This window comes from Lissotriton vulgaris, chromosome 4_1 (genome assembly GCF_964263255.1).
Source record: "Lissotriton vulgaris chromosome 4_1, aLisVul1.2, whole genome shotgun sequence".
In the NCBI taxonomy this organism is placed as follows: domain Eukaryota; kingdom Metazoa; phylum Chordata; class Amphibia; order Caudata; family Salamandridae; genus Lissotriton; species Lissotriton vulgaris.
This window is the reverse complement of record NC_141691.1, coordinates 694,818,302-694,836,552: the sequence shown is the minus strand read 5'-3', so window position 1 is coordinate 694,836,552 and position 18,251 is coordinate 694,818,302. Positions and strand designations below refer to the sequence as shown.

The following is an 18,251-nucleotide window of genomic DNA, read 5'->3' as shown; positions in this document are numbered from 1 at the left end:
GGGGTAGGATAATGGTAAAACACAAAAAAGTCCCTAATTGTCTGGGAGTACCCTCTGTCACGGCCCCTGGGAACAAGGGGCCGTGACAGAGGGTACTCCCAGACAATTAGGGACTTTTTTGTGTTTTATCGATATCAGATTTTGCCATCAGCGCCCCGGGCCCCAGGCGATTCAAAATGGCTACGGCCTCATCGAAGGATGCGTACCGCACCGAACACACTTCCGGGTCTATCGCTTCGTTTACGGAAAGACCACGTGGGGCTGATAAATTATGTATCAGCCGAAACTCACCCGGGTCCTTCTTTGGGACCACACCTAAAGGGGAACAAACAAAGTTAGGAACCGGTGGTACACTAAACGGACCGGCGACTCGACCCCGAGTAACCTCCTTCCTGATCTTATCCTGTACCACGGTCGTATGCTGGAAGACCGATAGCTGATTTTTACATTTCTCTACACCTTGAAAGTCCCCCACTGGGATGCGGAAACCATAAGAAAACCCGTTCCGCAACACCCCAACAGAAGTACGATCCGGGTATTCACTGAGCCAGGGAATCATTGCCAAGGTATCAATCAGGGTAGGTAAAGGCGCCCCTCGGACTATGTTAGACCTGTTTGGCGCCTCCTCTACCCCCGTTATCACCCGTTTTGGCTCTGCACGTGGGCTCAGGATGGGATGATTGCCCACACCCACTACATTTGTGTCTAAATTTGCACGATCCCTGGGGCCTAGTACATTTACCCCTGTTGAAGTTCCAACAAACCCCCCTTTTTCCTGTATTGCCGGCAGGCCTCGAGTAATTGTCGGTACCCGCACCTGATTGAAAGGGCGTCCCCGCATACTGGCGGGAGGATTCGCCAACGTTACTCCCTACTAATGGCAATTTTAACATACCAGTATCCTCCATTTTGGACCATGACACAGAATCATAACAGTCCCACGTTAAGTTTCTATCATGTTCTTTAGCCTTTCTAAACAGATTATCATAGCAGAACCAATGATTACCCTCGTGTGATACCGAGTACCCCATGATTCGTGACTGATAAATCGGCAATTCGGGTAACAGATCGGGTCTTCGTTCCCCCAAGATCGATGTAAAAACCCCCCACGCTTTGCCCCAATTGCCAATGTTTTCATTTACCTTAAAGGCGGCCATTTTCGCGCGCCAAACACTCGGATGCATGAGATCCTTCTGGCCCTTAACATGCTCCATCTCATAGTGATCAGTAAGCAACGAGAAGATGTTTACGTACTCCCCTGCCCATATCTTCTCTTTAATAGCCAAAGGAACATGCTGACCCAACTTTTCCCTACGAGAGGGAGCTGACTCATCCCTCGCAATCGGCAATGGCCGCTTACCTGAACCGGACGCTGCCTCTGCTACTGAACCCGTCCCCTGTGGCTTCTCCACAGCTGCAGCCGGCGTGGACACCTTCGCTGCTTCCCGTGACTCACGCAGTTGCTTCATCAGCACCTGTGCGTCGACAGCCGTGGCGCCCTCGCTACCTTTACCCAACCACGCTGCTAATTGTGCTGCCAGCTCGGGCGGCATATCTTCCCCGGACACGGGGGTGACCACAACGGGAATCGGATTCCCTCCCTCCGGCACGGGAGTGGGTGCCTCGAGCGGGGTACTGGGACCCGGGATGTCTTCCCCAGCTGCTCCCCTCCTGGGCCTCTTGTTTCTCCCTCCCGGGGCTGCTCCCGCCAAAGGACGTTTCGGTCCCCCTTCCTCGTTTTTATCCATTCGCCTCTTTAGTTCGGTCATCTCTTTCATGAGAACGCGCAGCATCTGGTCAGTAGTCATGCGCTTTCCCGCCTTCTTCGGCATTCTCCAACAGAGTATCTGAAAAACAAACAAGAACGATTACAACGCTCAAAATTGGCTCTTCGTTCCGTCTCGAGCTCACGTGCAGCGAGGAGGTGCAGCTTCAGAGCACAGGAACAAGAGGATGCCTTCTGATCTTGCTTCTCCTTTTATCCGTCTTCAGGGCGGGCGTAAACCCGCCCCTGCCTGCCCCAAGGGCGTGGCCAGCCGCGTCAGTGTCTAGTCCAACCCACTCTAGGGCGGGAAAAGGCGCGCCCCGGCTACGCCGCTTCGGGCATACCAGCCGAGACTCGCCTCCCGCCCAAGATGGCTTCCCGGGGGGATCGTGGTACTCCGCCATACGTTCGGGGGGACCGAGTGGTCGCCCCTTTCCACAAGTCGGTTTTTAGTTTCACATATTTATACTCAAAACACCACTGTTATGATGTATTGTGGGTTTGGTAGTTTTTACTTGGCTGATTTAGCCTATTGATGTCCATTTACAACCAGTTTACTGAATTCAGTGTTTATTTGTGTGTTTGTAGATCAAAGCTCTAATATTCGATTACTTAGCATTGATATAACACAATATCGGGCTGATATTTTCCGTACATTGTGGCTAACTGCCAGATAATATCTGTCCTTTATGATATACCTTGGACAGAATAATTTGTAGATTAAAGCTAAGTGCTTTTATGCCGATATTTTGAATTACAGTTTGCTGGTTTGTTCACGACCGCGATACTAATACTTACATCACAAGATTCTTATTCATTAAGGAAAGAAGCCTCTTTGTATTCTATTCATTATTGTGTCTATTCCTCTCATCATGAATAACAACTTGTAAAACGTCAATTCACTCAGGATCATGAAAAATTGGCTCCCAAAGTTACATTGGTTCAGCAGAGATTATCATTTACATAATGGAATATCTTTCATATATACATTGTTCTCATCGATATGGTTTTACTTTTCACTATAATATCATATGGTTCTTTGCAGTCCGTTCATCTATACATCATAGTAATTGTTCAAATGTATTATCAGTGAACAGATTCGTGTATATTATCATTTCTCTGGTGTTGATTATTTTCCTACTTATTTTCCCACCATTGCTGCTACAAATTGTCACAATTACATTTTCCAAATTTCATCGTTATCATCTTTTCCATTAGCTTGCAATTGGATCATATTTACATTTTGTAATGATGATATGTCACAAGTGTACATACAGTTCTTCGTCCCCGTTCAATCCCTTTGGAATTTTAGTTTTGAACCTAATAATGAGTTTTGATTCTAGGCGTCTCCGTTTTTTAAGACGATTCCCTCCTCTCTCATGTTCTGGCACCATTGCAATCCCTGAGTATCTCATGTTTTGCCATGTTTTGTTTATATGTGTCATCATGTGTTTGGTGATTGCATAAGCTGAATCCTTGTTTCGTATGGCTCTGATATGCTCCAGCATTCGTTTCTTTAGGGCACAGATTGTCGAACCAATGTAGCGTTCGCCACAGTCGCATTCTAACAAATAGACAACAAAATGTGATTTGAATGTGATTTTGTTTCTTATTTCAAAGACTTGTCCCTTTGGATCTTTTAAAGATTTCAGGTTTCTTCCCACTTTGCAAGCTTTGCATGCCATGCATTTTATAAATCTTTTTTGTCGTTTTTGTAGCCATGTTTCCTCTTTTTTATCAATAAAGTGGCTGTTAACCAATGTGTCTCCAAGAGAAGGTGCTTTTCTATATGAGATTAGGGGTCCATCACCAATTAGGTTACCAATGTCCAGATCCTTTTTAAGCACACTCCAATAATTGGTCACAATTGGAGTGTGCTGAAAAAGGATTTATAAAATGCATGTCATGCAAAGCTTGCAAAGTGGGAATAAACCTGAAAACTTTTAAAGATCCAAAGGGACAAGTCTTTGAAATAAGAAACTCAAAAACAATCCGAGTACGAGAATGTCAAACGAATTGAAAGAAAATCTGAATGACTGGCATGGGAAAGGATTGCTAAATGATGAAGAGAAAAAAATTCTAAATACTGATTTTCCAACGATGCCTTGTATATATTTCCTACCCAAAATACATAAGACTTTAATCAACCCGCCAGGCAGACCGATTGTCTCCTCATGCAGCTCCCTGTATGAAAATTTCTCAAAATATGTAGATAGATTTCTTGCTCCGATTGCTCAAAGTATACCCTCCTACATTAAGGACACAGGAGATTTTCTGAGGACCCTTGTGGATGTAACTTGGAATTCGGAATATCTATTAGTCACGATAGATGTAGTATCGTTATACACATCTATAAGACACGATATAGGAATAGAAGCCTGCCAATACTTTTTAAAACAACGCAGCATTACAACATTGGAACATACAAACATGCTTCTGAAAATGATCAACATATGTTTGACAAACAACGTCTTTCTCTTCAATAAAGAACTCTATAAACAGGAATGCGGAACTGCCATGGGGATATCTTTTTCCCCAAATTATGCAAATATCACCATGGGCTGGTGGGAAAAAACTATTGCATGGAACATCAACAACCAATCGGATCTGGATCGAATAATTCTATGGGTACGCTACATAGACGATTTATTTATAATCTGGAATGGGTCAGATCTGCAATTCCAAGACTATTTCTCCAGATTAAACAACAATGCCATTGGACTGCAATTCACATCCTCTACAAGCAAAAAACAAATTGACTTTATGGACACTAAGATCTACATTTCAGAAGGTAAAATTGAATCCACTCCGTTTCAGAAAAAGACGTCCACCAATAGTGTGCTGCATTGCACCAGTTTCCACCCCAAAGCCCTGCTAAAAAGCATACCGTATGGAGAATTCATAAGACTTAAGAGAAACTGTTCAAAAACCGAGGATGCTGACATAAAAATTGGAGAAAGTAAGGCCAGATTTGCTTCACGAGGATACGAAGACCGTGTTCTAAAGAACTGCAAAAAGAAGGCAGACAAAAAGACAAGAGCAGAAATCTTAATAGAAAAACACAAACCAATCAAGGAGAATGACCGGCCAAGATTTGTAACTACCTACAGTAAAGAGAGTGGAATCATCTTGAATAAAATGAAAAAATACTGGCATTTGATATCAGGAGACCCTGATATAGGAGAACTTGTAGGCAAACAACTGTCAATAACATACAGAAAGAACATCTCTCTCCAAGATCTCCTTGTGAAAAGTCACTTTCAAACTAAATCACAAACGAATTGGCTGACAGACCAACGAAAAGGATTCCAACCACGCACAACTTGCAAAGCTTGTAAGATCGGAATAAGCAAGAAAAGCATTGAAGAACCCCGATGGTAAAATAATGCAAATTGAACAACAAATTACCTGCACCTCGAAGAATGTGGTATATGTAATTGAATGCAGATATGGTGTCAAATACATAGGCAGCACAACGTGTATGTTGAAAAAGAGAATCCTCCAGCATATCCGTGCAGTGAAAAACAAGAACATGCTGTATGCTACTGCCAAACACATAAATGCCTGTCAAAATGGAGACTGGAGAGCAATGAAATTTTATGGTTTGAAAATGCTGCCAAAAATGGAAAGAGGTGGTGACACTGTCCGCAAACTACGGCAAATAGAGTCCCGCCTTATCATCCGACTTCGAACCAAAATTCCGACAGGTATGAACTTTGGAGAAGACCTCCACATACATCTAGAGGGACTGTAACAAAAACCAGCAAAAACTTTAATAAGATGGGTACCTAAACACAACACCAAAACCAAATGAAATATGGCACTAATCCTCTACGAATTAATAAACTAAAAACTCTGCCCATGTAGATTAACATGTGACACAATGCACTAGACAGTGTAAATGTAAAAATCACACCAGTCTTTCTTTTTTTGTAATTTTAAATCAATTTTTGTTCCAAACTACGTATCCCATAATGCCACCTAGGGCTAATATGGGCTAGTATTTAAATGGAAATGGTAGAAGGACTTACTGACCGTGACCAAAGCCTTGTGTGGCTGAAACGCGTCAGTGGGGTGAAGCGCTAATTAAAAGGCTTCAGTAAACTATCCGGTTGTGCCGCCTCTTTTGTGATACAAAATTAATCCTGGGTCAGGATCCGCCCCCTGGGCTGAGCACACACTGTTGAGCGCACTTGTGGACTGCAGGATCACATTGTGGCAAAATATATATATATATATATATATATATATATATATATATATATATATATATATATATATATATATATATATATATATATATATATATTTTACACAAAAGAGTTATTCCAGCACTCCGTTAGTTAGAAGTTTTAGATTTATTCAGTGCACAAGTACAAGCCTACGCGTTTCGAACCTGTTGGTTCCTTCTCACGGCGGCATAAACAATTGTCCTACTTCACTTTCTGTATTTAAGTGATTGTAATTATTCTGTGCATTGTGGGACATGTAGTTGGTTGTGGGATTTCCACTGACATTTTGGATATAATGAATTTTACACTGATTTCATAATCATAAAATTCAAACAAGAACATTATTGGCTTGAATGCACAGCCACTTTGAAAACATCAAAAGAACGAATAACTGGCTGTCAGACAAAAACAAAGGATTTGTAAGATGTAAAACCTGTAAGGCTTGTAAAATAGGAAAAAATGTCAAGACTGTAACAGATCCAATGGGCAAAGTATTCACAATAAGGGAAAACATAACCTGTGAAACCAGTTTTGTGATATATATGCTCCAGTGCTATTGTTTAAAAAGATACATAGGCAGCACAACATGCCTACTCAAAAAGCGTATCCTAGAGCACATATGGCTGAGATACCCGCCACCCCCTCTCAACACAATCCCAAAAGGAGGGAAACCGGAAACATTTCTTGAAGTTTTTGGAAGTGGGAGGGAGTGACCCTCCCGGCCGTATTTATTAAAACAAAATTTAAAACATTAAACAGTTTCATATTAATGTACAATTTCATTACCACATTGCGATGTTTGGCTAACCTTAACAGATTCTCTAATACAGAGGTTCTCCTAGCCGAACTAACATCCTACAAAACATTTTCTTGAAATATTGAAATTGTACATCCTAACGTTTAAGGGCCAACGGCAAGGTCGTAACCGGTGTCAAGATCCCTAACCAGACATACCCCCCCCCACTTGGGAGGGGCGACAGCACTGAGGCGTACTCAAGTGCAACTACTACCAATTTCCCTTGACTTGACGGGGGCACCTATAAACTCGACGCCAGTTAAAGGTCGTTCGAAGACTCGTGTGAGGTATCTAGAAGGTATCGTAGACCTCCCCCCAACCCCACACAACTTACCGCATCTGCCGTCGCAGATGTCACTGGCCCCGGGAAATTCCCCAGGAGGGGGCTGTAACCCCTCCTACACAGGAAGGGGCCTTGACCGCCTTTCCTTTTCTTTCGGCGACCCATCCTTAGAAGGGACCGCCTCCCCGTTGAGGGGCCAAAGGCCACCTCTCCCGAGCGCTCCCATCCGTGTTGGGTGACGCCCACTCATAGGGATCTTCCAATTAGTGCTCACCGATCATGACCTTACCGCCACAGGCCGGATAGTTGACCGGCTATCCGGACCCCCCACAAAACTCCTACCTAAAGGTCATGTTTCAACGTTTTTAACCATGCTAAGAAGTCTCCTATGAGTAACTCATTCCCCACCCGAGACAAATGCACACCATCCCCCAAATACATACTGTCATCATTAATACAGCCATGAGAAATAGAATGCAATGTCCTGGAACGGAACAACCTACTCACTTTGTTGTTAAGCTTTCTAACAGAATGATTCAAAGCAGGAATAGAAATAGCCCCCGCCACACCTTTCGTGGAATCAAATGGGACCACGCAATTGTGCACCCCGGAACTCTCCTCGCCAACCAACTTACAGTGGAAAGCATTGCCTCCAGGAGAAGTCGTCTACCGGTGGTGACCAAATCATTGCCCCCTACATGTACTATAATTATAGACGGCGGTGACCTCGTCCGCCCTAACAAACCCTCGACAAATGTTTGAAACTGGTCAATACAGAGACCGCCTCTTCCGTAGAAGGACACCCTGTACCCGTATTCCCCAGCTACGTGAATCATGTCACCTGCTTTGAATACGTCTGCGGCGCGCCTCACGTATGAGTGGCCCACGACCCACACCTCCTTTTTCACAGCCGGTGATGTCTGACCGCTGGCCCGGTGTTGGGTCGACTGCATAGTCCGCCCCGCCTCGTAGGCTTGCGCAACTGAAAACCAAAGAAAAACAAGAAGCGTGAGTACATTATTACAGCTTCACAACATGTGCAACCGCACATATCTCTTATAACAATTAGAGGACCAACGCCCCACTCGTTTCACTTGTTCTACATTAAGACCCCTGGCTGTAGCTTCTGTAGCAGCCCCTATACGAAAGGAATGGGTCCCAAATTCGCCCGGGTTCAAGCCCGCAGCGGCAATTGACATCGCAAGCACCCGCTGAAACTGAAATTTCGTCAGTGGGGTGGCGTCCGCGTGTCTCAACAACGTCCCCCCCCATGATGCCACCCTTCGTGCTAGGTAGTCTTCTAAACACTTTACCGGACACATGGAGGACCCGGGAATCCTGCGTATGATTATGCAGTCACCCATCCCATCTTGATCGGTCTTGGACCTGACAAAGGAGACAGTCATCGTCTCTCCTCTGACCTGAACGTGTTCCTGGCACAAACCCCCCGCCACATCCAGTTTGTTCCTTGCTACCAGTTCGCTCACCCTCATCGCCCCGTGAAATGCAAGCGTAAAAGCGGCTCGGAACAATACTGTCTCAAACTGAGATGAGCATGTGGCAGGGAGTGTGGCCAACAACTGGGCCAACCTATCCAAACCTATCGGGCGCCTCTCGTCTACTCTGCGACCCTCAAGGCGTTGCCACCCTCGCAGCGCTTTCTGTACCACGAAAGACGCTGTCGGGTCCTGGATATTATGAGCCCTGGCAACAAAGGAAATGGCAGCACGATGCCTCTGGGCCGTAGCCACCGACTTCCCAGCCCTACGCAAGGACATCAGAAAATGCACCACCCATTCCTCGTGGCCCCAAAGCCCCTCTCTATCAGTCCCCAAAAAGGCTAAATAGGCCCGAAACGCCCCTTCGTATGCCTTCCTCGTCCTGGGACATGCTTTGCTCTGAATAGCACGTTCAATTGCATACACAGTAAAACAATTTCCTTGAGCAGTCTTAAAATCAGTTTACAACGTGCTGCCTGACTATTGATACACTCGACCACGGTCATATTGTCAGACCAAAATATGACAGAGTGATCTTTGAACCCTTCGGGCCATGTTCTCAAGGCCACCAAGATGGGAAACAGTTCCAGGAAAGCAATATTACTCGTCAGACCATTCTCATGCCACCATGTCGGCCATTTTTGTGCCGACCATTTTGTGCCGAAGATGGCGCCAAAACCTATGCTTCCTGCTGAATCTGTCCATAGCCCCAGCTCTTCAGAGGACACGGCTGGTTTATTCCAGACGATTCGACCATTAAAGTCCGCCAGAAATGCTAACCAAATACGCATGTCCTGGCGGACCTCAGCCGATAGTCTCGTGCGATGATGGCCCTCTTTTAGGCCGACCATCGCTTGGGCAATTGAACGGGAAAAGGGGCGGGCCATTGGTATCACCCTCAGGGCAAAATTCAACTGTCCCACCAACTGCTGTAATTGTTGCAGCGTAACTTTAGATGCATTTATACACACTTGCAGTGCAGCCCTGAACTTCAACACTTTGTCAGCTGGCAAACGGAAACAACCCTCACTGGAGTCCAACTCGATCCCCAGAAACTCGAGGCAAGTCGTAGGACCCACTGTTTTACCCGGCGCCAATGGCACACCAAACTGGTTCATTAACACACAAAATTCGGCCAAGGCCCGGCCACATTCAAGATCCCCGGCTGCCCCAAGAAACAGAAAATCATCAAGGTAGTGCATTACATATTGGAAACCCGTTTTCTTTGTGAAGACCCATTGTAGAAAACTACTGAATTTCTCGAAATAGGCACAGGATATAGAGCACCCCATCGGCATACACCTATCCATGTAATAACAACCCTGAAACATGAATCCCAGGAGACGCTGGTCGTCTGGGTGTACCGGGAGCAATCGGAACGCTGACTCGATATCTGACTTCGCCATCAGCGCCCCGGGCCCCAGGCGATTCAAAATGGCTACGGCCTCATCGAAGGATGCGTACCGCACCGAACACACTTCTGGATCGATTGCATCGTTTACAGAATGACCTCGTGGAGCTGACAAATTATGAATCAGTCGGAACTCACCTGGGTCTTTCTTGGGGACTACCCCTAAAGGAGAACAAACAAAATTCTGCACCGGGGGTACACTAAACGGGCCGGCGACCCGACCTCGAGCAACCTCTTTCCGGATCTTATCCTGTACTACGGGCGTATGCTGCAGGACGGAAAGTTGATTTTTGCACTTCTCCACACCCTGAAAGTCCCCTACCGGGATGCGGAAACCATACGAAAAACCGTTCCGCAGCACCCCAGCAGAAGTACGATCCGGGTATTCACTGAGCCAGGGAATCATCGCCAGGGTATCAATCGGGGTTGGTAAAGGCGCCCCTCGGACTACGTTAGACCTGTTTGGCGCCTCCTCTCCCCCCATTATCACCCGTTCTGGCTCTGCACGTGGACTCAGGATGGGACGACCCGCAACCACTACATTCATGTTTGAATTTACACGATCCCTGGGGTCTAGTACATTTACCTTTGTTGAAATTAAAGCAGAAACCCCTTTTTCCTGTATTGCCGGCAGGTCTCGAGTAATCGTCGGTACCCGTACCTGATCGAAAGGGCGTCCCCGCATATTGCCGGGAGGATTCGCCAACATTACTTCCTACCAACGGCATTTTTAACATTCCTGTCTCATTCATTTTATCCCAAGTCAAAGAATCATAACAATCCCATGTTAAACTTTTATTATGCTCCTTTGCCTTTCTGAAAAGATTATCGTAACAGAACCAATGGTTACCCTGGTGCGATGTCGAGTACCCCATGATTCGCGATTGATAGATTGGAAACTCGGAAAGCAACTCAGGCCTACGTTCCCCCAAGATTGACGTAAAAATTCCCCAAGCATTGCCCCAATTGCCAATATTCTCATTCACTTTAAAGGCGGCCATTTTTGCGCGCCAAACACTCGGATGCATGAGATCCTTCTGACTCTTAACATGCTCTACCTCATAATGATCAACAAGCAATGAGAAAATGTTCACATACTCCCCCGCCCAAATCTTTTCCTTAATTGCCAAAGGAACATGTTGACCCAACTTTTCTCTACGAGAGGGTGTTGACTCATCCCTCGCAATCGGCAATGGCCGCTTACCTGCACCGGACGCTGCCTCTGTGGACGCAATCGTCCCTGGTGTCTTGTCCACTACTGCAGCCGGCACGGACACCTTGGCTGCCTCCCGTTTCTCACGCAGTTGCTTAATCAGCGCCTGCGCGTCGACAGCCGTGGCGCCCTCGTTACCTTTACCCAACCACGCTGCCAATTGTGCTGCCAGCTCGGGCGGCATATCGTCCTCGGACACGGGGGTGACCACAACGGGAATCGGATTCCCCTCCTCCGGCACGGGAGTTGGTGCCTCGAGCGGGGCACTGGGACCCGGGATGTCTTCTCCCGCTGCTCCCCTCCTGGGCCTCTTGTTTTTCCCTCCCGGGGCTGCTCCCGCCAAAGGACGTTTTGGTCCCCCTTCCTCGTTCTTATCCACCCGCTTCTTTAGTTCGGACATCTCCTTCATGAGAACACGCAGCATCTGTTCAGTAGTCATGCGTTTTCCCACCTTCTTCGGCATTCTCCAACAGAGTAACTGTAAAACAAACAAGAACGATTAAAACGCTCAAAATTGGCTCTTCGTTCCGTCTCGAGCTCACGTGCAGCGAGGAGGTGCAGCTTCAGAGCACAGGAACAAGAGGATGTCTTCTGGTCTTGCGTCCCTTTTTATCCATCTTCAGGGCGGGCGTCAACCCGCCCCTGCCTGCCCCGAGGGCGTGGCCGGCCGCGTCAGTGTCTAGGCCAGCCCACTCTAGGGCGGGAAAAAGCGCGCCCTGGCTACGCCGCTTCGGGCATACCAGCCGAGACGCGCCTCCCGCCCAAAATGGCTTCCCGGGGGGATCGAGGCACTCTGCCATACGTTCGGGGGGACCGAGTGGTCGCCCCTTTCCATCCGTGCAATACAGAACGGGGACTCAACCTACGCAATGGCCAAACACATAGCAAGCCACACCAACAGAACATGGCTAGATGTGCAATTTTTTGGACTTGCAACGATTCCACAACATGAACGTGGCGGAAACAGAAAACTAAAACTACGCAGAATGGAATCAAAACTTATTATGAGGTTCAAGACCAAGGTACCGACAGGGTTGAACGCGGATGAGGAGCTTTATTTCCACTTATAAAAACCCTTTTATTGACAATTCCTATACACAGTAAATGACTAAGAAATATTATGAATCGTGTCACCATAAGAGATTTGTATATGTAAACAGTTCACAGGCTTTAGAACTGCACATATATAGCAATTATCTGATTAATTTTACACACTTTATTGGCTGGCATCTCATGTAAGCTTTGTTTATGGCAACCTATGTGTGGCAGTGGCAAGGGCACTCAGCCCGAGTAACGAAGGAATTCTGCACACGTGAATGTAAAAACCTTTAATCATTCCTTGTAAATTGGAACATGTTATTTTACAAAAGGTGCAGATTTTGGACACTGCCAGGCTGCCAAAAGTGCAAATTTTGGGACTTTAATTACAATCAAGGCACTCAGCCACAATTGAGACATTCAAGCCAATAATGTTCTTGTTTGAATTTTATGATTATGAAATCAGTGTAAAATTCATTATATCCAAAATGTCAGTGGAAATCCCACAACCAACTACATGTCCCACAATGCACAGAATAATTACAATCACTTAAATACAGAAAGTGAAGTAGGACAATTGTTTATGCCGCCGTGAGAAGGAACCAACAGGTTCGAAACGCGTAGGCTTGTACTTGTGCACTGAATAAATCTAAAACTTCTAACTAACGGAGTGCTGGAATAATTCTTTTGTGTAAAATACAAACAAACGGAGCCCTGTCCTGGCTTCGACTCCAGCACCAACCAGCTAAGTGCTCCCTCTGCGACAGGACAGTTCGTGTTGAATATATATATATATATATATATATATATATATATATATATATATATATATATATACACACATATACATACAAAAAGGTTGACAATGTAATGCCACCCATTCTAAACGGCTATGTTTGGCATTACATGGTTGCTAAAAGCATGCGTGTTAATGACGTGCACAGTAACGTCGTACAACCATCCATTATTAGCTTTGTGAATTACCACATTTTTTTCCAATAGTGATCATTTAGCTAGAGGCTCCCAGACTGAGGCAATTTATTTTTACCTATCAACTGTCTGGTTGTTAATACAGGAAAGACATTTTGGGAGGTTCTCTGTTAAAAAGGGGTAATTGGGTTCGGTGTAACAACTGAAGTTATTTACCTCTAATGCCCTATGACCTCTGTACCACCAGACCCCAAACTGGAAGTTGTGTTTCCATGTTATCCTGGACTTTCAGGAGAGTGAGGCAGGGTAGTCCAAGGAAGACTCGTAACTAAGCAGTGGGCACCAATAACATTCAATAAATCACAGTCCAAGCAGTGCTGTTGCTTCAAAAAATGAAATGTTCTTTAGTTGACAGACAAATACCTAATTTGCATCAAATTCCAAATCAATACACAATTTTAGCTGATTGCTTTTGCTGCCATTGAGCATTTATACTACAAAACCGAGGTCTGTATTGTTTATAGAAGACAACAATAGGGCCTACTGCCTTTATCGAAAAGTTTTCCGAATAATCAAATTTTTTCAATGCAAAGAGCAGCCCATCACGATAATATGAGCTTTTTACAAGGTAAAAAACATAGCCTATAGACAATGACAAACCTTTGATGAGGAAAAATCAGGCCCACTGAATTGATACAAGTTTAAAACTGCACAAAATCCCTCACCTAATTAGGGTTCTTTGTCATTAGATCACTAATACAGGCAGCTTGATTCCAGATTTGTCCTGAACCAAATTGATATCATCTGGACCCTAACTTGATAGACTAAAGTATATAAAGCCAGACCCAATTAAATAGCTAAAGGTTTCTGACTAACAAGCAATCTCCAGCCAGACCCATTTTATTAATATAAGGTCTATGGCTAGCAGGATCGAGCAACATCTAGGAAGCCCCAATTAAATAACTAATGGCCTAGAACAGACACTCAAGCAACAACCATCCAGATTCAATGTATTAAAGAAAACACACATCACACTTCAGAGGGGAATACTTTGTCAGGCCATATCTTTACAACAACTGAATGCGGTCAAGATTTTACTAGCACAGGATCTTCAAAGCTCATTCCACCACAGCAGTTGATGGGTTTGTCTTTTTCCCCATACCAACAGGTTTCCCCATCCTTTGGCCCGAACGGGAAGAACAGAAAGCTGCACTAGTAACAGTCTAAACGTACAATATTCTGGTAACTGTTGGGTGGATTTTCATGTACTTTGCAGCATTTCACTGAAGTGAATTCCCTCTAACAACCAACGAAGGGAGCTTAGAGAAAACTGAGCCAGGGGCATAGTTTGGTGAGATTTCTATATTAGGATTAATAACTGCACATTCACACAGCTTGGTGTTTTTGCTGATGAGATCAAACTAAAATGTTTCTTCTGTGTCCTAGGCTGATAAGCACTTTTTTTTTTATAAAGTATGCTAAAAAGGGGCCACATTAAATTACTACTATAACATCACATGTACCAGTGTTGATGACCTGGAAAATTGCTTTGAAAATCTAAGAGATCACACATAATACATGTGAAATTTCCAGGAATTAGAGAGCATTTAGGGAGACATGGTGGCTTAATACAATGTCGGTAGTAGCTTCCTCCGACCAACACTGTGGCAGACACAGGACCGACCGACCTCCAGTCGGCAGTCCTTACTGCCTAATTACAAGGCAACAGCACATGGTGCAGTTGCATTCCACCATTTCTCTATGGGAGCCTGTGTTACGGCCGTAAACTGGCCATTACACACGCTCCCATAGAAAAATGGGAGATTGTGGTAATCCCTGCACCCCGTGGCAGGCACCACAAGGTGCCTGTAACAAGGTGCAAGGATTGACAAGGGTGCACCATAGGTGCCCTCTGGGCCCCCAACTGGAGGCCGAAAACAGAAGAGGGCTTTGCTAAGGGCCCCAAATACGCTTTCCAACAGGCTTTTCATGTCTGAAAGCCCAGCATGGAAAGCCTGCCAGAAACGGTGCATTGTAATCTGGACGGCGTAAAATGCTGTCCACATGGATTACGGGCTGGTTCCGGCTGGCAACGGGTTCCTTGAGCCTGTCGGAAGCCAGCAGAATGACCGGCTAATTGTATTGTAATCAGCCGGTTTCAATTGAAATTGACGATCTTGGTCGGACAGCCTCCGACTTAAGGTCGGAGGCTTTCCAAGCCAGATCATAATAGACCCATAGTGTGGATAGATCACAAAAGTAAGATGCCACAAGAAGCAGAATGGAGGTTTTGTTTTTCCGCTTATGAAGGATGGCAGATAAGGGTGTTATTGCCTGCTAGTTGAAAACATGGTGCAGTTACAATTAATTCCTTCAAATATTTACGATTCACCTACAGGACGAATTAAAAAATGGAATCTTGGTAGAACCAAGTGGATGTCCACTTCTTTAAATACAGTGTCAGATTTCCTCAGGAAACAAAAGGGAATGGAGCTTTTTGTGAGGAAGAAAATTGTATTGGGATTTTTTTTACAAGGAGCACAAGATTGTTGATGATACAGAAGAGGACAGTCGTTTTCACTGAAATTAGAGCAGAGTTATATGCTATTATTGTAAGGTAGCTGGATCACCTTTTAGACATTTCGAACCCTTTGGACCCTTTGGACCATAAACTCCAAACGGTTCCAGTCATTTGAGCGGATTCCTCTGCCACTGTTTCCACAGGTTCCAGTTTGATTGAAGCAGTTTAACCCAAGCCAACCGTAAGTGCACTATATGTCTTTACGGATTACAAGTCATTTCAAGATTGAAGACCTTATGCACGTTACACATTTGTAACTAAACTGACAAAAAATGCATTCCCAAAGCATGTCATTTTGACCTCAAAATTCGATGTGCCTATTTTTTGTCAATTTATGGAGGCTCTCATGGAAACTGATTAAATATTGAATAGTACATTACCTGTGAACGAAATGCTCTTTTCTGAAGCTGCACTCACTGTGGGAGAACATAAAGATAACAATTCACATCCCCAGCCTTTTAGACACAAATATTCAATGTAATAACACTTCAAAGACCTTGTCGACAATTTTCATATCTAAATGTAGTCTGAAGTGATTTTCGCTGTATTTGTATGCGCCAGAACTTAAAGAGCAAAAAACCTGAACATAAAGTCACATTAAATTCACCTTTCCAGCATTGTGCAAAATATTAGTTGTTTTTCTTCCAAGAGGAATTGGAGCTTCCAATTCTGGTAAGGTAATGCAACTACATTTCTGTGTAAACATTTGTCTTTATTTTAGGGTTAGTTTTACATCTGGAAAACATGCTTGTTGTTTGTGCATATCTCTCCAGGAAACGAATTGCAATTTATGCACAGAGCATAGGAAATCGTGAGCAATATTATTGAGGAGCACATTTACCTCTTCTCTTCTTCTTTTAATTATCCTTTAAATTGTTTACACGTTTCTAAAAAAATTCTCCACGTGCTCCATTAAAAGTAGTCTTAAAAGGTGCTCTGAGGAGGAGTGTGGAGTGGCAATTGCACTTAATCACAAGACGGTTACAGAGAATTCTTCATACTGATCATGCCTCATTTTGCTAAAGAGATTTTGGATGTGAGGGCAGACAAGACAAGACCAACTTTTATGTGTGAAGAGATAGTCCATCCTCTCGAGAGTCACCACAACTTTTCCGGCACTAACAGACACCAACAAAAGCGTGCTTTTAAACTGTAGATCGGCGGCTAAGCACGCTGCGGATATTGCCAACCTCACCCTGGCGCAGGATCTTGACCTTATAATGCTGCCAGAAACATGGTTAAATGACGCAGCTTACCCCTGCCTGGACCTTCTAATACCTCCCAATTATGATATCATTAGGTTGGATAGATCCATTGGTCAAGGTGGAGGCACAGCATGTTTGCATTGTAGTAATCTTTCAGTGTAATTACTACAGACTGACCACTTGCCGTCTTGTGAATACCAATGCTTTGAAGTGTCTGGTGTCAATAATCACTCCTGCAAACTGCACAAGTTTTACCACCCCTCTCGAGACAACCTTCCTTTCTCAGAACTGATCATGGACATTATCCCGGCCAATGCAGACCTCCATGGCACTCAAATCTTCCTGGGAGATTTCAACCTCCACTGGAAGGATGTAAACGATGGGGTGGTCAATAGCCTTAAATCCTTCCTTCTTGACCTAACCAAAATATGTGACAGCCCCACTCATATCAAAGGAGCTACCTTAGATCTGATTATAGGCAAGCCCAACTCCATCCTCCTTGACTCCTTGATCCTCCCATGTGATTGGACTGACCATTACTGCATTTCCTTCCGCATTCTTGATTCGGATAGTATGTAAAGCTCAGCCTAAGAACCCAAAACAGCTGTAGAGATGCCTACGAAACATCACCCTGCAAGTTCTGACTGCTCTCTGCGAGAACACCCTGCCCCCCTCACCGAACATGTCTGATGTTCACGACCTTACGGCATGCTATAACCACGCAATGCTCAATGTACTAGACATGGTTGCAGCATTACAGCTCAAAGGAACATCCTCTAAGCTCTCCAAACCTTGGTTTAGGGACAGTCTTAACCCCGAAAGAAGAAACTTAGGGCTGGCTGAAAGGCAATGGCAGTCATATCCCTCCCTTGAGCATCTCTACCACCTGAGATCCCTGAGAAGCATATATAATAAACTCATCAGAGGCTTGAAGGCCTTCTTTTTCAGAACTCAACTTGACCAAGCAAAAAAAGTCCAAAGAAATTGTTGGAACTCATCAAGTCCCAATCCAATAGTCATCCGAACCCCACGTCTCATGGTCAAGTGGCACTGCCTAATGGTGAAGAATTTGCAGACTTCTTAATTGCTAAGTCTAGTAAGATTGAATCTGAATTATGATCTGCCCTGGACCACCTGTTGGTTAGTCCACGGACCTCCCTCTGTCCACTAGACGTTGCTATCTCTGACCACGTGCAACCCATCCCCCTTAAAAACAATGATTCCTGGAGTCTGTTCCAAACCCTAGATGAGTGCACTATATGCATAACATTATCAGCTCTGAAACTCTGCAATCGTGA

The 18,251-nt window shown here is 44.7% G+C and overlaps 1 protein-coding gene across 1 annotated transcript in view; it reads left to right on the top strand.

Annotated features, from left to right (window-relative positions):
* The window catches only part of ABCA13 (ATP binding cassette subfamily A member 13), a 2,590,787-nt gene that overhangs the window by 1,369,350 nt on the left and 1,203,186 nt on the right, over window positions 1–18,251 (top strand). The window lies entirely within an intron of this gene.